At 35.5% G+C, this 21216-nt stretch overlaps 1 long non-coding RNA gene across 1 annotated transcript; it reads left to right on the top strand.

Moving 5' to 3' along the window:
• The first annotated feature begins 4281 nt into the window (after positions 1 to 4281).
• LOC136286002 (uncharacterized) lies at positions 4282 to 4584 on the top strand. The gene is made up of 2 exons (XR_010719669.1): positions 4282 to 4336; positions 4423 to 4584. It is a non-coding gene; the product is annotated as an uncharacterized lncRNA (long non-coding RNA).
• The last annotated feature ends 16632 nt before the right edge of the window (positions 4585 to 21216 follow it).

The raw sequence follows: 21216 nt of genomic DNA, 5'->3' as shown, positions 1-21216 counted from the left end.
GTATAAATTGTCTAGACATTTAAGAGCAAATGCTTAATAATGCAGATTTTAGCCTTTGATACCTGCTTTGGGAATAAGATGCATGACAATTATCTAGTCTGTTCAGTTACACAGTTTCCCCAAGTCTTTGACATAAAAGGATGCTGCTCATCTCAGCCCCCCTCCCAGCCTTTCTGTGTGGGAATGCACACTGCAAGGTCTTTATAATCCCCCACAGGCAACACAAGCCTGTTCTGCCTTCATTCTGAGATAACTAGAAGTGCTGCTATTTTTGCATGCATAGTGTTTAGACCCTGCCACAGAGAAGGATTTGCTAGCATCAGCTAAGTACTGCAGCAACTACTCTTCAGTAGTTGTTAGAAAAATTGGTGCATATGGATATCTTATGTCTGTCCACTGAAAGCATCCTGTCAAAGCTATGGGTTACAATACTGCACATTTTCAGAGCCCAAATACTTCTTTTTACAGTCTAGACATATATTGATATATATATATATATAAACACACACACATATATATATATATATCTGTATCTTTGTGTGTGTCCGTTTGTATGTATGTGTGACAAAATTCCAAAAAATAAAGCCAGCCTGCAAACTTTACTGAAAGCTCACTCTTCAAATAAATTTAAATGCCTTTATTTTTTTTTTTAAGCTTTGAGTTTTTCACTGAAAGGCAGTAACAATGTTTTAAGTTCATTCATTTCAGCAGCAACTTATAATTATTACCTGGCACATTCTCAGACAAAATATTTCCAGAATTTCTCTCTGTTTTGCAAGAAAAGGAACTATCTTCTAATCAGAAATTTATGTTCGTTGGAGAGGAAAGGAGACTGGGAAAAGAACAATTCCTTGTGACAGCAATAGGGTTGGCAATCTCATGTGATGTCAGTGTTGTGCTGTGTACACAGCTGGTTGTGATTACTGATAAATAGAATAAAGTGCTCATGACTGTTCTGCAGAGCTTAACTGATTTGTGTCACCAGCTGGTTTATACCCATCCTATTACGCTTTGCACTGACACCCATTCTTTCAACCTTTTTGTTTGCCATTACAAGCAGCTACTTCATTTGTAACATTCAGCAATTAAATAATGGTATAAATCAGAATGAATAGTCTTTTTCAGAAGCTGTTTTAACACCTTCAGTGTTTTCTTTGAGCAGGGTGGGGGCTGTCCTTTGGATTCCAATAATAGGAGCAAAAATTATGAGCACCTCTGTTTAAACTTTTATGAGTAGGTGTTTGAGACCAGAATGTGTTTAATTAAATTCTTTATAGATGCATATATGAGAATAATCTTTGCCAGGAAATATTTATTTACCTCCAACGATGCTTAATCAACTTGTGATTGAGTAAAATATTGCCCTTGCACATCAACTTCACCTTGTATGCCTAAACTGAAACTGAATCACAAATTTCTTGTACTCCTTGTACGCCAGACTGAACTTTATTAAACATCATTTTGGTACAAGAGATACAGTAAACTTTCAAAAACAGATTTGATGTGCATCACCATCTACCTAGATGCAATATTTCCTCCAAAAAAATCTCAGTGAAGAGAATATTATCAGTTAGAATAAGTAAATAAGATTTTTTTTTTCTCTTTTCTGTGTAATCCTCAGAGGTTCCCTTGCCTTGGTTGGTCAACAGTTCTATGAGATGCCAGACATATTGAGTAATTCTTAATTTTCATGCTCATGCTTATATTTAGTATTTGTCTTTTTAAGATTTTAAATCTCTGAAAAGATTTTCTGATTTTTCCCAACATCCCTCCTTCCTATTAGGTGTAACTTTCTCCTACAGCACAGCAACAAGCACTTTGGAAATTACTGCAAATAAATACACTTTGGTAATGACTTTAGTAATTGTTTATGTAATTTAAATTTTTAATAAAAATACAAATTAGATACTGGAAATTGATATATGTAATTAAGTTATTTGATTTGTAATCCTTTCTGTAACCATAATTGATAGAAAAATTTCATCAATAATTAGAATTAGAGCTGCTTTACATTAGTATAATTTTCTTGACATGGCTTGGTTTTGAATTTTAGAAATACTACTCACCTTCCTAAAAAGTAAGAACATTGAATTTCAAAACAAATGTCTCATGATAATTGTAATTATTAAAAGCAATGTCAGTTTTATGAAGCTTTGGTCAAATTGAACTATTTGTTGACAGGTCCTTTCATCCTTCTAGTGTTGCAATTCTGGATTCTTGTGACAGAAGTGAAGGTTGGTCTATGGTAAAAATTACTGAGTTTAAAATACTCTCTATTATCTCCTATTGAACAAAGAAAATAATGGTATAATTTTGTTAACAGGTGGCTAATTCTATAAACATTTTATTTGAGGGTTTTTGGGTATCTTGAAACCTTTTGTCACAGAAGTGCTTCAAATTGCTAGGTTAATAGGATTATCTCAGGCAAAGTTTGCACCCACATCAAAGTGAACAAGATCTTGTCTCTCTCTTTTGATTTCTGTGAAGACAAATGCCAGGGATGTAGAGCTTATTATATTCTTTACTCAAATAAGGCCTTAAATTGGATTACAAGGAATTCAGGAACTTGAGTCAAGGTTCAAATAAAACAAACAAACAAACAAACAAACAAAAAACAAAACCAAACAACAGTTCCTTCAGCCCCTAGTAGTTTCAAGGGGGGGTTTGGCTTTGTTTTCAAAAACTGTGGTTTATGTTTGTCCCTTACTTATCAACTTTTATATGAGTCTAAGGGCAGTGAGATTATTTATGGATGTATGGACTCTCTGAAGCTTTCACTGCTAGGATATGCAAGGACAGTATCTTTTGTTCTGTAATAACTCGGGTTCTTTTAACTTGTTACATAAATTCTTAGCTACTTGACTGTATCTAACAGAGAAGCATCATCTCAATGTATGCAAATGTAGATGTATTTTTCATATTTCTCTTCTCCAGCTGTCTAATATTGGTGCATGGAAAGAGAAGTAATTCAAGAAGGATATCAAAAAAGGATAATTATAAAGTTAACCCTCCAGGAAAGTCTAGTGAATGGAAAGATTGGAATCTTCCAATTCTTTACATAAATTAAATATTTTTATGTCAGCCCATGACAAAACCTATGACACTTATGCTTTTCTGGAAATTATTTTTAGATATACTTCTGATATTGTTTATTCACTGTCACTCTGTTAACTAATTCTGCTCAAAGTTTTTATGTATTCTTTCTGATATACAAACCAACAAACATTAATCTGACCTTTATGTTGGTGAAGTTACTTTATTTTCCTGTATGTATGTCCAATAACATATAAAAATGAGTTTTCTCCTAATGGTACAGAATCTAAAGTTTTATTTGATAGATATTTACTCAAAAACTAAAATTAAATAGATTATTGTGGGTTGCTTTACTTCACTCTTGTTTGTCTGTGATTTTATTTTATTTATTTTATTTTATTTTATTTTATTTTATTTTTACCAGATAGTAATATCTGTTTGCTGAGGAAGAGAAATATATTTGCAACTTATTTCTTGAGGGCACTTTCCAGTTCCTATTAGATTTAATAGCCAGATTTCCACGTATTTAAATGATAAGAGGTTACAACTAATAACAGTTTTGATAGGTAGGTACCCAAGGAACCAAGTTAGTTAAAACTGATTTACTGTCTTTTAATAGCTCAACTTGAAAAATCCCAAGAAAATGTTCTCATATCTTTCAAAATTCTTTTCTGCCAATTTTAAATGCTATACAGTTTGAAATGCTTTATTTTAAAGACTGAATTAATCTAGAAGAAGAATGTACTTGAGTAATATATAGGAAATTTTCTTAAGTTTAAATCCGAGGAGTGTACATACCTATGGAGAGAAAAGAAAGAAAGAAAAAAAAAATTAAATGTTATGTGAAATATTTTGAAAATAATCTCTTCATTAAGTGCATAAAAGGGACCTACAGGAAGGCTGGAAAGGGTCTTTTTACAAGGGCATTCTGAGAGATTAGTAGAGAATGGGAGGCAGCTAGTCTCCAACCAATGCAGGAGAAACAGATGATGCCCCACCAGCCTTTGACCGTGTTGTTATTTATTGCAGAATGTAAGGCTTGAGACTGAGAAAACAAACTCTTGGCATCGCCCCCAAAGAGTGAGCTGGGAGAGGATGACGAGTGCAATTATCCCGAACAGCTCCCTGGGAATAAAGTGGGAAATAAATGGAAATTCCGTTTCCCTGTAGGCTCAACGACGCTTTGCAAGTGGTCCTGTACTGCCATTTCCTGGCCGTAGCGGGGATAGAGCCTGGCCTGCCTCCAGAGGTGAGGAACGGAATTGACGAAGACTTCGGGAATTCAGGTCCACAGATACCTAAGGTAGAAAACACAAAGTACCACCAGATGGAAAGTGCTTTTTAAGACCAGTCTAAGTGGGACTAAGTTTTCTTTTTCCCTCCTACGAGTATTCCAAAAGAAGGGGAATTCCATAAGAAGATGAAGCTGTGACAGGACTGAAGATCTTCTCTTCTTTGCTGCATTGTTTATATGTTTTTATCATGATAAGTTTTAAGGTATTTATGTTCGTATATGTTTGATATAAATTTGTTACAAGCAATGTTTTAAAATGTTTGGTTTTTCTCTCTGGTTGGTACAGTGGGTAGGAAATATTCTATGTCACTGGTTAAAAAACAACTGAGGTGATGGGGGTTTGTGTGCAAAGGGGCAAGGGAATAGAAGACAAGACAGGAGAACGTAAGTAACCAGTTAGCAGAGATCTCTGAATTTATAATAAGAAACCTGAATCCTTAGCCTAATTTCCTCTTCTGGGGAAGAATCTCCAAACATAAGCTATATTCAATGTCATTCTGAAGGACAGCACCTCATAACCATCCTAGAAATTAAGTTTCAAAATATGATCAAACTGCATTTTCATTGTCAACTCCAACTCATTCAAATGACTATTCACTTTTCAGGTCATATTGCTATTTACATAATTGGCTGAAGCTAATATATACTAGTCAGAAATATTTTGATACACTGCATTTTCATCCTTTATGACTCATGCTTCATGCCTTGATATTTATCACAGATTGAGATGCACACTATAACTGTTAAGCTTGTGCCTATTTTACTGATTAGACTGAATATTTTAGTAACAGAATTTACATATACACTGATTGCCCTGTGCTCTTGCATACTTTTTTTTATGAGAGGAAAAATCTAAGGGGTGTTTCTTTCATGTCTTTCTATAATCTATGCTCTGTCTCTCTGATGCATGTGTGGTTAAAACTTGTTCAAATTATTTACAGGCTTTTCCATTTTCTAGGACTTAGATACAGCGTATATAATTCCAGAATTTAAATCCTTTAGGAAGGTGCAGAAATTAAAATAGTTCTCTTAAACCAGTAAATTCCCCACCATGATGAAAGAGCAGCCATGTTTGAAAACCTGTTCAAGCAAACACAAGATCTACAGTTCTATGAATCATATTTTCTGTAATTTGGGAAAACTCAAGACAATGATGTTAATGTAATAGAAATGGGGTTTTGGTTGCTGTGTAAAGCAAGCATCACGTACCTCTGTTATAAATTTATCTTTGATGTTTGTTACTGATTTCACAGTGAAGACTATGAAAGCAGGTCACTGTTTGGAATGTAAAACTATTTTTTTAAAATAAATTCTAATTAATTTTTGTTTTCACTTTCACCCTTTATATTCTCCTGTGTGACTGTGAACATGAACATGCTTTTGATCCTATTTATGCCTTCATAGGAAGTAATTTTTTGAGCATAAATACTCAAAATAGGATTTTTTTTTTCATGCTCATTTGTATATATACCAAATGGCAATGTAAATGAGCCAGGAAATATAGTCCTGCATCACTGTCTGGATATTCAGTGTGTTGAGTAGTCCTAGGGTACAAGGCAGTGTAAGTTTTGGGGATGTAAGAGTCAGAATCTCTTACAGTTGAGGATTCTCCAGAATTACGACCTTTTGTTTGGGATAACATGTTATCACTCTCACAGGAACCCCCTGGTCCTGTGCTTTATTTCCCAGAAGAGGCATAACCTCAGTGGGCTTGTAGATGAAATTGTCAAACCTAAAACAAAATTGGTCTCAAATCTAAGTGCTTACATGTTCCATTTAGCCAAGATAGTAGCATTATTGAGCCTTTGTTTAACATGACTCAGTAATTTAGTAAAAGTGCATTTGGTCTATAATAAAACTCACTATGTTTTATCTATCTTAGTTTAAAATAAAGAAACCAAATGGAAGATATAGAAATAATCTTTCTCATTCACTCCCAGTCTTTGAGGGCAAGTTTCCACACCAGTTTTTTCCTACCCAAATCAGGGCATTAACTTGAATGCCAGCATTCTGTAGCTATAAAAACACTTGGAATACATGGACTGTATGGGTGACTGTGGAACTGCTTTACAGCTTCTCCTTCTGTGTGGATTCCAGGTACCAGGTGTAGACCAAAATGTTATTATTTACGCACTGAGAGGAAGTTGATTATTGTCTTAACAGGTATGAAGAAGTAAGCTTTAAAATATTTCTCTTTTCTATGACTATAAGTAATTAGAATACACTGCATTAGAATCAATACTTTAAAAATCATGCAAACAGGGCAGCCATGAGGTCTAGAGCATTAGCTTAACTCAGGAAGTTATGAGCCAGGAATGCCTATGAGCAAGCTAATATTAGCAGTGATGTATTTAAAACCTCAGCAGCTACCCTTTGTTGGAATTTTAACATGCACAGTGAAAAAACTGAGAAGTGTGAACTGAATTGAAAACTGACTGGTTTTGAAGGGGTCAGCAGCATCACCAAAAGTTGCAGGACGGTGACTAGTGGTGAACCACAGAGGCTAATATTGAATCCAGTCCTCTTTGCCCAGTTCATTAAAGATGTGGACAATGAGGCAGAAAATTTTCAGGCTGAACTGAGGGGAGTAGCTGAGACACCAAAGGGATATACTTCCCTCCACAGAGACCTAGGAGGCTGGGGAAGTGGGCTGATAGAAATCTCAAGTTCAACAAGTGCAAAGTCCTGAACATTGAGGTCTTGTAGCTCAAAAGAAGTTTAGCAGAAAAGGACCTGGAAGTCCCACTGCATAACAAGGTAGAGCATAAACTAGCAACGTGGTCATTACAAAATGTACTACATTAAGCAGAGTATTGCTGGCAGTTTGAAGGAGGTGATCCTTCGTCAGTTCTTAGTACTGCTGAGGCTGCACCTGGAGTGCTGCATCCAGTTCTGGGCTCCTCTGCGAGACATGGACATACTGGATAGAGTCCAACAAAAGGTCATGAAGGTATGGAAGGGAATGGAGCATCTCTCCTATGAAGAAAGGCTGAGAGAGCCGTGATTGTCCAGCATGGATGAGAAACGGTCTTGTCAATGTATGTAAATACTTGAAGGGAAGGTGCAAAGAAGATGGAGCCAGGTTCTTTCAATGGTTCCCAGTGACAGAACCAGAGGCAATGGAAACAAATTGAAATACAGGAGGCACCATGCAACCCTTTTTTTTTTTTTTCTTTTTTTTTTTTTCTTTTTCTTTTTTTTTTTTTTTTCTTTTTTTTTTCTTTTTTTTTCTTTTTCTTTTTTTTTTTTCTTTTTTTTTTCTTTTTTTTTTTTTTTTTTCTGTGAAGATGATCAAGCACTGCCATAGGCTTTGCAGGGTGGTTGGGGAGTCTTGATCCTAGGAGATAGGAAAAAAACCTGGACACTATTCTGAAAAATCTGCTTTTAGTGGCCCTGCTTGAGCAAGGAGGCTAGACCAGATGACCTGCAGAGTTTCCTTGCCAGCTTCAACCATTCTGTGATACTGTGCAAGTCATTCACAACTAAGATCTTGCTCTAATATTCACTATTGACACTATATATGACTAAACTGACAGCAAGCTGGATTAACAAAAAGAAATCTATACATAATTTGGATAGGTATTCATGGCAACTCATTACTCTGTAATTCTCTAACTTCACCATATTTAGGTGTAGTGTACTTGAAAAAAATATATAGATACTGAAGGTCAATTTCTAAAGAAATATAAAGAATCTTTTTCTTTACAAAGAGGAGGGATTAAACAGTAAAGGAGGAAGAAGAATTTAGCTTTGGTATCCGTGTGAATCTATCATAACTATGTATTTTATATAGTTTAAAACACTACAGTTGCCATAGTATAGGATGGTCCCCAAAAGACTCCAAGGGAAATAAGCTGTACTGAAGTAATTTCTTCAGTGTGACCATACTTCTAACTCACAGCAGTTCATCTCAAGACTCTAACCACCTTATCTTTTGTTGCTGAAGGTCCTAATTGAGACATTAGGTTTTCTATTAGTAGGCAAAATTGCAGGAGAAGGTAGTTTAGGGAAGCCGATGAAGATGGACAGAGAAAGAAGGAGATTTCTGGAAGTTCCTAATCCATCTGGAATTTGGAGGTTTTGAAGTACAAGCCCAGATTTGAAAGAATCAAAGATCTTGCAAAGTCCTGCTTTACACAGAAAGTGAGAGACATCCAATCAACAGGGCTTTCTGATGTTATTTGAGCATGCTGTGCACATAATGACACCACAAACCAGTGAGATACAGGTAGTGTGCAGGGTATTAAGAGGCTCTGCATTAAGGCAAGTAGGTTTCATTTATATATATATATATATATATATATATATATATATATATATATATAATTCTAATTTATAATTATTTTTAATGACTGTGAAGATAATTCGGTGTCTAAAAAAAAGGAAACGAGAAACCAACATTATGCAAATGAACATGTCTGTATTGGCACAAAAGAAGTACAAAAATCTGAGCGGTGGATTTGAGTTGCTTTAACAGTGCAATGAAAGATGAATGACTATATATCAAGTTTTAATGAATACCTGACAGAGGAAGCATATGAAAACAGCATGAGCAGAATTTAGAACAAAGGATTTTCTCAATAGGATATTAGTGATAAAAACTCTGCTGTTTAAAAATGAGACAGAGATGAAGCTTCATATTCAACAGAACACAATACCATCAACATGGACATCAAACCTTTTGTTTTCAATTCCAACCCATAAAACTTTACATTTCAGTAATAAAACCAGACTTGTTTTGAAAAGCAGACCTCTGCCTTATCATAAATCTTCTGCTTGTATTGGTCCCAAAGAAACAAAGTTTGAAGTAAAAGTTTTAAGTACTTTTGGAATTGCTATTACAACCATAGTGAGAAATCCTGATATACAGAAGAAATCCCACTCTCTGAAAAATGGAGATGGGTTTATTTCTATTGTTCAGATATGGAGTTAAGTTATCATTAATTTGAGGTAGAATTTTAGTCAGAAGATCTCCTATGTCTATGCTTTCAGAAAAAAAAAAAATAATTCATATATTTGATCCAAGTAATGTGTAAAACTATGCCCTAGATTTTAAATTATTCAAGACCACCTAGTAAGGGTTGACATTTTCAATTTTCCAGCTGGAAATAGGTGATGACTTATGCTGTGTCTTTGGCAAGATTGGCATTTGTTTTGGAAAGTGTTAAATGGCACATGACTTTTTTTACATGAAAAACTACTTTATGATTTTAACCACATAAATGAACAGTTCCAATGACAGTCCCAATGTGAACATTCCCTACGACTTTAAAATAATTAGTACAGAGACAGACCCTCCATAAGTACATACAAAAAGAATCAGAGACCTGGAAGTGTATGTAAATAGCAGAGATCAAACAGAACAATGTGTGTCAATCTATTCTGCACTGGTTCAGATTTATCTTGAGTATTGTGCGCAGTTTGGGATACTACAAAATAAAAAGGACATTAAGCTCTTAGAAAGAATCCAAAGGAGGGTAATGAGAATGGTGAAGGGTCTGGAGGGAATGCTTTATGAAGAGCTGTTATGGTCAGTTGGTTTCTTCTGGAGAAGAGAAGACTGAGAAAAGGTGTCATTGTAGTCTAAAACATCCTTGTGAGGAACAGATGAGGGGCACTTTGTTCTTGTGATCAGTGACAGGACTTGAAGAAACAGCTTAAAGCTGAGTCAGAGGAGGGGGAGGATATAAGGAAAAGGTTCTTCACCCAGAAGAAGGACACTGAAAGAGGGGTCTCAGGAAGTGATCACAGTACCAGCCCAACAGAGTGCAAGAAGCATTTGGACAACACTATTGGGCAGATGGTGGGACACTTGGGGATGGTCCTGCATACTGCAAGGAGTTGGACTTGATGAGCCTGCTGAGTCCCTTTCAACTCAGCATGTTCTGTGATTCTGAAAAACTTGTGAAAGGTACTTCATGTCGTAGATTCCTTCTTGATGATCCTCTCAGAGTCAAATAAAAATAAAAGACAGAAAAATGAGTAGTTGTTCAACTAAGAATACAAGTGAACAATATTTTAGTTTTAGCCACAAAGGAAAACCCTCCATAGAATATTTCATCCACTACCAAGGATTTACATACTCAGAAAAGGACTTAAATCAGTTCTAAGATCTCCAGTTCTCATACTGTGTGAAACCAATTATGATTTTTTTTTTACTGATTTGAAGATAAGTTTGTTTGTTTGGGGTTTTATTGTTACAGCTAGTGTGAAGTAGAGATGAGCTTACTATTTCCAGCAGAGACAGACTGAGGAAGGGTGGAAAGAATCTGCATCAGTCCTGATCAGTAAATATCATATTGTTCATTAAGCAAAGTGTCCATGGTGTAGGCTTCAGCCTTCCTTTCCACCAGATAAAGATGAGATTACTTAGAAACTATTCCAATGCTTGGATATATTCTGCAGTGATTATAAGCAAACTAAAATGTGCATCTGCACTGAGAATGTGCTGTTCAACAGTGAAGAGGCTGGGTCTTACAGATGATGTGCTCTGGTTATGCTAAAGATCCTGAGATATCAGTTCTGAATGGAGGCTAGAGGAGAATCTGTGTGGTAAATATCATGCCTATAAAATTTTGGAATGAAAAAACCCACAATAACAAGAAAGAGAAGAAGTCTGTAAATCACAGGGCTTTTTCTTTTCACATATTTTGACATTCTCCACAATACCCAAGATATTATTTATCTTTTCTGTATTGTGTTTAATTTCATAGAACATAGTGATGGACTTTATTAAAAATTTTTATTGAAGATCCATAAAGATAAAAAAAAGTTGTTTTATCCTTTAGCAAGGACTTAAGCTAAAATGCATTATTAGATACAATGCTATAGTTTCACATAATAGCATCTCAGCATCTTTCTTTCCTCCTATGTTCCTTGCACCTGTTTCTCCTGTGTATTCATAAATCTGCTGCTCCAGCATAGTTTTTTTAAACCTCTAAAAATTTGTTGAGATTGCTGGTTTAGCAAGCTAAGGAAATAAAAAAAAAAGTATTTTGATTCATTAGATACTGTACCTCATGTTGATTTTTATGTGATTGCAGAGTATGATAAAATGCACAGATTCTGGTTTTTCCTCACAATCCTCATTCATGGACTTGCTGGAGTTGAAACTGTCTTCATCCTCAAAATTACCCATTCCCCTGAGGAATGTTCAGTCCCCAAGGACCAAAGGACCTTTGGTCTTAAGGGACTTCTGTCCTAAGATTCCCATAGAGTCCAGAAACCCTGCAGACATAAAGTTTCCTAGAGATCTGAAGAGAGGGCAGGGTGATTCTATAAATCTGACCAGTGGAGTAATAACATAGTGCTTGATAAGGCTTTCACACTGGGACAAGCTGCAGGAGTAGGTGCTTCAGGGTCTTAGATCTGCAAAAGCCAGATTTGTTAAAACTTCATTTGCTGAACCTGCTTTTTCTATCATAAGATTAATTGCTTCAACTAAACACAGTGAAATAGAGCACTGTGCACCATGAACCATGTTGCAGCTTGTTAGAAAGTTAATATTTACAGATTTTAAACTAAACAGAGTAGCTATGCTGATAATTCATTTATATATTTCCAATGTCTGTAAAATAAAGAAACAGAAATGTTCTTTTTTTCACTGAAAATTAGAGTGAAAGAATTTTATTTCTTCTTTGCACAAGATATAGAACAGCGCAAACCACTCCAAAGTGCATAAGAACCCCATTGTCCCATGAGGCTTTATCAGACCCTCTATGCTCAACTCTCTATCCTCTCTGCTATAATGAGTGTGCTATATTTTTATCCAGTTATTTTTCTCCTGCTGTTAAAAGCAGCATTTCCCCTGCCACCCCTCCCTCTGTCAGCCCCTTCTCTTTTGTTGACTATAGAGCAGCTACACTGCTAGTGAAACCTAGGAAGGGATTCCATTTCAGATTAAGGTGTCTAAATGTCAGTGACTAGATATTAGTCACATGAACCCTGGAATCTTAACAACATTGTAGTCAAAGCACAATACAGAGAAAGAGCCTGTGGAATGATTATGGTAACAAGCACCAGGTATATGACTCAGCAACTTAAATATGCTGCAGTGGGTTAGGACATCCAAGACATCTTGTGCTTGTGCTTGTAAGGCATGACACAAGATGCAGCAAAGACTTGAAATCATTTGGAGTGTCAGCTGGATGCCACACAAGGTCAGAGGACAACTTTGGGCATTTAGATTTGGTTCTCATTTTTTTTACTGTAAGGATTTTTTGCTTGTGTTGACTGTTAGACTGTTCTGTTCTGTTTTGCCTTCCCACTAGGTTTGTATTCTGTCTCACAGGACTGTCCTTTAGCAGGTTTTAGGGAGCTGGGAGGATGTAAAGCTAGGGCACCACTACCTTTTCCAGAAAAGCTGTAAATAAGTGGAGGAACTCACACTCCCAGGAAAGGAGGATGTGCACCTTCATGTCCTGGGAAGTTGTGAAAATATAGGTTTATGTGGAAATTAGAATGCTTTGGTATTAGTTATAAAAAGGTGCTTAAATATGTGTAGGGGGTTAACTGACATTTTTTGAGCATCTGGTATCAAGTGTATGGCTGCTATTGACCTTGAACTCTTTGACAGTTGATGTCATTACCAAATCAATAAGCTACTTTAATGCCTGGTTTGATTTACAACAGGAGCAACAAACAGTTTACCGCTGTGACACACTCCAGCAAACTCCCTATAGATCACCAAAACCCTTGGCCAAGTCAATAGAGTGCCACAATTTGGCAGATACTATCAAGTGCAGACTGCAGTTCTGTAAGTCTAATTTTTTTATGTCCTTAAAACATGGTAACACAAAATGTAGGTTGAAATAGATCTCGGAAGGTCACGTAGTCTAATGTTTGACTGCTGTAGATCTACCCTCAAAATTTGTGTCAAACTGTTCAGGACTTTATCCAAAGAATTTCTTAGGATGGAGATTCCATGTCCTCTTTGGACAACTTGTTTCAGTGTTTAGCCACTCTTATTGTTAAGTACTGCTTCCTTGTTGCCCCTGTGATTTGCCATGCTGCAGCTTGTGACTCTGTGGTTTCTTCTGGAAGCCTATAATAAGAGTAGAAGATTATGGCTGTCTTCTTAATAACCTCTTCTTAAATGGTAGAAGACTCTAAATACTCCAATGCACCTTTTTCTTTCCTTCCCTGAACTTCCCTTCCCTGAACTTCCCTTTCCTTCCCTGAACTTCCCGTCCCTGAACATCCCTTCTCTTCCCCTTTTCTTTTGCCTTTCTTTTTTTCCTTTTTTTTCTTTCTTCCTTTTCTCCAAGTTTTCACCATTTTTTTCACTTTTTTAACCTTTTTTCACTTTTTTTTCACTTTTTTTCACTTTTTTCTTTTTTTTTCCCACTTTTTTTTTCCCACTTCTTTTTCCATTTATTTTCAGTATTTTTTCTCTCTCCATTCCCCAGCTGAAAAAACAGGCCTTAATCTCTTGTGCCCTGCTTCTTTCATCTCTTTCCCATATGGAGGAAGCCAAGACTGCAACAAGAGTGGCAGACTGGATGATTTTTTTTTTCTTAGTTTTCTTATTTCAGTGCTATATTCCTTATTTCAACAAAACTATTAGTATAAATTCTTGCATAAATCTTATTCTCCCTTTTCTCCAAAATACTGAGAAGTAGTTTGACAATCTGGCTTAGACTCTGATACAAAAACGGATTTGACCCCTACAAAGGCTAAGAAGTATAAAGGATGTGTTATTTGACTTTTGAGTGACAGTATTAAACAGTATATTACAGGATGTTGAAAAGAAGAATCTGAAGGCTAAAAGGTCTACTTCAAAAACAATCATCCTTTACTGTTTTAAAGTCAAGGTTAGTATGATCTCAGTGTATAAAGTGGTTTCTTTATAGTGAATATTATAATTTCTTAAATTATTTTAAAACAAGAAGATTAAAACTTTTTTTTTTTTGTCACAGATTTTCAAAGAAGAGTACAGACCTCAGAAAATGTATTAAAATAAAAGCTATTACACTGAAAATGGTAGCTCCCTCCACCTCTTTCAACACTGGAACATTATCTACCCTTTTAGATATGTCTGTCTAAAAATCTCTGTGTGCCATTTATCATTATGTGATGTGTCTTCCGAGTAAGAATGACCCTCTGCGGAAAAAGACCACATTATGTATTGATGCCACATTGGAAGGCTCTGTCTCCAAGCTTTCAGGAAAACTAATAAACCAACTAATGCAGTACACTTTCAGCCTAAGTGGCTTTGCATACAAATTTAAAGGACATTTCACCTTTGTAAGTAAAGGAATTATCCTTTTTTTTTTTTTTTCCTATAATAGGAAATCAAAGAAAATAGTAATCTGATCAACGTAGATTAGACTAGAAAATTATGCCAGAGTAAACTACAACAGATTTCTTTGCATTCAAAGGTAAATTCAACAAATATACTGGTTAGAAGTTTTATAACTTAAGCAGATATTTCAAGCTGACTTGACAACTTTAATGACCTTGCAGAGCAACAGAAGTCCAGTACTGTTAAGGCACTGAGTAACTCCATTTCTCACTGAAGTCAGCAGGAGGTAATGACACTCAAAACATTTACAAATTCTATTTCCAGTACAAAGGTAACACCATGATCCCATAAAGAAAGATTATTTTTATACCTATAACCACTGAAGTTTCTTGCAAGTTCCACGTAATTCTGTTTACAGTTTGAATTAATGAATGTAAATCTTAATTTAAATTTGCTTGTTTGGGTCTGATTCTGCTAAAAAAAAACAAACACAAAAAAAAACCCAAACCCAAACTTTTCTTTTATTCTTGGTTAAAGCTTAATTCTGCAATAATCATGATAAGCCAGTCAATAACATTAATTCTTGGATCAGATTCACTGATACTCCACAGCAAATCTTTAATGGTTCAGTGCAAAGAAGTCATAAAGCTGATTCATTAAGTTCCTGAGGATTCCCTATAGAGCTGTTGTAATGGTGTATATTTTGGGCTTGTGCCCAGAGAAGGTTCCCTCATAAAATGGGGTTAGTCAAAGATCTCTTGCTGCCAGAATAAGCCTATAGGCTCTGAGCAAAAGCACAAAAATAACCTTAACTTGGGTGACATTATATTCATGACTGGACTGAATTACAGCCATATCTCTTCTGAGAAAATGAGAAAGGCATCCAGTTACCCCTCAGGCTCAGCAAAACAAGGTTAGCAGATCCTGTCACGTAAGTAGATGTGATCATTTTATGTATTCTTTTAAATTATGTGGGAACTTAAAAGAATTGAAACGGCAAAACATGCTTGTCATGATGAATCTAAGGTGTAATTTATAAAATCTTAATAAGGTATCCAAAATGCTTGTAACTCTTAATAGTGCAATAGCTGCTACTTGTACTTTATCCTCAAAATTAAAAGATTAGTATATTCATTTATTAATTAATATCTTAAAGAAAAATATTACTATTTTCTTTGAAATATACATAGAAAAAGTACTATGTCTTCTTCTGGCTTCATTGATTTACATTTTCACTTCATAGATTTCAAAAAGCTTTTTACCTGCTTTCATTTCCTTCTATGTCCTTCAATATTTTCATTAGCAGATCTGAGAACATTAGTCTGGTGGGTTTTATTTATTTTTTTTCCCAGTGCTTTAATTTTTTAAATATTATTTTTCATTTGTTTGGGTTTTTGTGCCCTGTACCACTTAGGACTGAAGTTTATTCGACTTTGACCATATTTTTAGCTTTTTTCCTTTTTTTTTTTTTCCCTCCATTTTATGAATCATTCCTACTAACATTTTATACATATACACAAAAATGTACACACAAACATAAACACAGAAATAATTTTATAGTAATTTCTATAGATTTGAATTAGATTCTCCTCGTCATATTTATGAGATAGCATGCTCACTCTGACAACCTTTGTTTCTGTTATATATCTAAGTTAAACTTTAAATTTCACCTGTAATAATGAAGACAGGTAAACACACAAAAATATTGTTTAATTTAAATTGTCAAGGAATAACACTCAATACAAGCAAAAATCAGGTTTTTAAAGTTTTGGTAATTTCCCTTCCTTACAAAATTAGTCTTGTGATTAATTTTCTCAATTTACAAGGAATCAATTTATATTTGACAAGAATTTTCCCTTCTGAACAGGAATAAATTCCCTTGTTTCCTGAATAGAAGAGCTCATACCAGCTCCGTGCTCTCAGCTGAGAGTCAGGAAATTTCTTGTGAGCAAACAAATGTTTTATTGCTTTGAAGTGTTATTTGCAATTGGTGATTGATGCTTCTTTTTATGACTTTTTGGTTGTTTTGCTGGTTTTGTTGTTGTTGTTGTTTTAATTTTTTTGTTTTGTTTTTTTGTCTGTTTGTGGGTGGTTGTTGTTGTTGTTGTTGTTGTTGTTGTTGTTGTTGTTGTTGTTGTTGTTGTTGTTTTTCCCCAGATGTTAAACTGGGTTTTGATTCAGCTCTCACTGGCCTAGACTTTGAATGAAAGTTCCAATTACTGTAAATTTTAAAACCCTTCTGATGTGTCAGTTTCAAAGCTATGAAGCACAGAGAAAGTGTTATCATCTTCTTTGTTTCTTGTTCTTGCTCTTTTCTTTTTCAAAAGGGAGATTGTTTAGAAGAGGGAAAACAAGAGTATTCAAAGTAGTTTCAGATGGTGGCGTAGTTGGTAATAACAACAAAGTGCAGGGAAGAGATGCATTGCCAAATCAGATGTTTTGTTCTTAGAATACTGATAAAAGCTCCTGAAAATGTTGCAGTAGTATTGATAATATTTTAAGGAGCTGGAAAGTTCCACTAACCATGTAAATATCTGTAGGTATACAGAGATTGTGCTACTACATCAAAACATTGATCATTGATAGGCCAACAGTAACAGGTTGTAGTAAATATGAAGTGGACTAAAATAAAGTGACCCTACATGTAAATTAAAAAAAAAAAAAAAAAAAAAAAAAGTTAATACTGGATAGTTTATAGCTTCTACCTGTCCACATTAACACAACCAGGCTTGCTATTTCACTTGCTAAACAAGAGATGAATGTTTTATGCTTGAGACAGAGATGGCCAGCCTCCGAGCACCTAGGGGTCTGGGCTCAGCCTCTTGCTTTCCTTTTCACAGACTGTGAATATGTAATTGTCTTGGGTTTTGTAACCAAAAAAATGCTTATTCTATTTCATCTATTGAAACCCAGTTGGGGAGATCTTTCTTTATCTGTTGTAACTCCAAGAGGGAGGGGGTAACTGCCTTCTCTGATAACAAGCCAATTGTTAAAACTGGGTGGGACAGTGTTGCTTATCTCTGCTCAGATGGAGCAGTGTTGCTTATCAGGTGGGTCAGTGTTGCTTATCTCTGTTCATTCTTCCATTACCCCCGTGGGGTATCTTTTGTTAATGGACCATTAAAGCTCACCAATGACATGACACATTACATTATCCCATTGTGAGACGCTCTACCCAGGGAGGAGGAGCCAAACCATCTTCACCTAGATACAAGGAGCCACAAGTGTCACCAGTCATCCAGTTTTACACTGGATTCTTCCAGGAAGACCGGACCCATCTCACCACTACTGAACCCTTTTTTGACAGGACCATCTCCACTTCAACAAAACCACATCTGCCACTCCAGGAAGGCTTATTCTGGACATCTTCCAACACTCTGAACAACAGGGCATCAGGTTGTATTTCTGATTCTGTCAAGTTTTTTTTTTCTAGGATTTCTTGTTTGTTTGCTTGCTTGCTTATTCTTTACAAATACAACATTTGTATTTTTTTTATATCCCTAGTAAAGAACTGCTATACGTATTACCAAAATCTTTGCCTGACAGCCTTTTAATTGCAAATTTTTAATAATTTGCAAAGGGGGGGTAGGGGCTTACATTCCAAGGGAGACTCTGATCTTCCCTTGCAGATACTTGTCTATCTAAACCAAGACAGTCATTTTTAAGAATTGGAGAATGAAATGCAGAAGAAAGAAACAATTTTCCTCTTGGATTAAATAATGACATATGTACTCCTGTGGGATAAATAATGATACACATTTTCCTCTGAAAAGATGTACAATGTTGAAATATCCTGGATAAACTAATATTCTCAAAACCCAAATCTATCTGTCCTTTTTACTTTTACTCTTTAGAAATGTGAAGCAAGCTGGGAGCTGCAGTGGTATGGTTTTTCACAATACTTTGTGGCTACTTTGTTCTGCATCTTGTCAGTATCATGTGCTTCATTAGGTTACATTAATTCCTGTTTCTGAGCTATTCTGTTGAGCTCTACTAAATAATTTCTCAATTTCTCCCTATAAAACTGAACTGAAAATACACATTTTCATTACCTTGGAAAGAAATTTGATTTGAATCAGAAATAACTGATATTGAATTTGATAATGATCCTTGATTATACAAAGAACAGACCCTTCCTTATGTCCAAATGTAACCTGACAGTGATGAAGACAGGGCCTTTCCCTCTTTACCTTCTCACTGTAGTGATATACTATTATTAAAAGCGGTTTAACTCTGAAACAGATGGGACTCAGAGGTCCCTTCTGCTTTAGGTAATGTTGTCTCATAATTATTCAATTAAGGTCTTTTGCAATTGTTGAGGAGTGCATTCAGTGCTGGTATGTCGGGGTGCAGCTGCAGTTTGAGCTGTGGGTTGAGCTCTGGGTGTTGGTGCCGCAGCCAAGGGGCTGTGAACTGCTGACCCTTTGCAGAACAAAGGGCACAGGGACCTGTGGCCTGGCCAGGTGACCGGGCACTCAGGGACATGGCAGGAGCTGAGGACTCATCTGGAAGACCCCACACTTTACCACACACCGACTGTGAGGGTATGAACACAGGGAGTCCTTTGTTCAGGCTCTGTTCTCAAAGGCACCAGCTTGGCCTGTTATTCTGTGATTGCACCATGATTAAATTATTTTAGGGGTCCAGAAGTCTGAGATTCCGCTATGGAAATCCGAGGGTTGAGCTAGTATGGAATCCTGGTCTGACTGTGTGAGAATGGGGTGTGTAAGACATCACAATGGGCACATGTCATCTCCCTGAAGCTGCCCACAGTCTTTGGTCCCAGCAGTGAAAGTCTCCTGTAGTGGGACTGTGACAGCCAGAGTGGCTTCTGGATGGTCAGACAGGAAAGTTTCCTTAACATAGTGTCATCTAAAATTACACTGAACCTTTATGACCCACATAATTTATAATCTACATGCTTTCTTTGTTGGGAAGCTTGACAGGCAGAAATAGGATCTCCAACCCAACACAACGAAGTTGCTGGTAGAATTGGTCTGTTCCCATTCTATATAGGTGTTTTCAGTCTGTACTGTTTATTACTAAATATGTGAGCTGGTATAGGATCCTTCTTACTTTCACTTCATTCATAAACCTTAAGCCAATCTGTAGATTCCCTGCTCTTTGAGGTAAAATGCTTCCTGCTAATCCATTTCGTGGTCTTCATTCACATTGTAGTGGATTTGTTATGATATTTTCCAATGAAATTTTATAGAATGATAATCACCCTGTCAACAATCACAGTGATTTTTAGGGAAATTAATCTTTGAGTTAATCTTAACTTTATTAACATTTAACATTTAATATTAGCATTTAATTAGGCTTTCTTTGTTTTAAGCTTTGTTTTCATAGTAGGGAGGGAATTAAGTCAGGTCACTCTTTTTAACTTGCAAATAGCACTTAGATGCCTCCTGTAGTTCAAGAAAAAGCAGCAGGTATTTTGAAGACAGTGTGCCTTTGTTAAATGGAGCAATTGAAATTTTGCTGATTGTACCTCACAAGTAAGTTCAGCACTTGGAGGCCGGAGCTGTCTTGCAAATGTGGAACTAGGTAACATTTGTCATGATGTGTCTCATTCTAGTTCAGTTTGTTTGTATTTCAGTGTTACACATCACCGTAGATGATTTTGAGCTACAAAGCAAAACATAATGATTTGAAATTATTTGGGAAGAGTTTTTACAGTAAAAATATGTTTTCTTTTGTCATACAGTGTTAGACAGTATAAAAATGTGAAGTACATTAATGATGAAAAACCAGCATTGTATTTCCTGCCACCCAGGCATTCACTGGTTTTCCAGGTAGAGGAGAGCCTTAGGCCACCTTCAAGGAATATTTGCTTCAGGCATTTCTCATGTTATTGTCTTCTGTTTGACAGTGAGCCATACAAAGCCTGAATGTCATGAAAATTATAAATATTGTAACTATTTACAATTTTTATATCTTTTCTTTTTCACTTGAAAGGCATCACTGAGTTTATTTCAGGTTGTGAACTGAAAAGCAATGACAAAAGCAGATAATAGTGAAACTGAAACATAAAGTCTAGTTTATCACCTAAACTGTTTCTGGAACTTAACACTCAACCAATCTTGAATGAAAGCATTGAGTTTCTCTGCTTTAAAAAACATAGGAAGATAAAATTAATGATATAACTGTTCCTTAACAATGCTCAGACTGGCAGGAAAATTTACTGAGATATTTTTATCCTAAAAAAAACATTTATTGGAAGACATATGTTTATATGTACAAATTAATAACAAAAAAATTAGAAAAAATTATATGACCTGAACATTTTGAATTAGACTTGAAAGTTGATTGCTGATTATTTCTCAGAGAAAAGAGTGAAATCATTATTGCATATGCAGATAATGTGTGGTAGATTATTTTGCTCTGTTATTTTTAAAAGGGAGGGTAAAAGAGTTCAAATTTCAGAAAGAAGGAAAATCTTTTACATTTTCAGTTAACCTGAATGTAAATGGCCTGCTTTGCTGGATGATGTAACATGGTAAAGCCCTCTAGTTTTATATAGGTGGGGTTTTTTTAAATCAAGCATAATTTAAAATACAATGTACCATTTTGAAGATAATTAAAAAATTTTGGAATGTAGGTTTGGAAATACATAATAATCTTAAAACAAAAGAGGACTGAT

The sequence above is a fragment of the Chamaea fasciata genome, unplaced genomic scaffold, assembly GCF_029207755.1.
Source record: "Chamaea fasciata isolate MVZ Bird 193981 ecotype frontalis unplaced genomic scaffold, bChaFas1.0.hap1 SCAF_2, whole genome shotgun sequence".
Classification (NCBI taxonomy): domain Eukaryota; kingdom Metazoa; phylum Chordata; class Aves; order Passeriformes; family Sylviidae; genus Chamaea; species Chamaea fasciata.
This window is presented reverse-complemented; position numbering and strand designations above follow the sequence as displayed.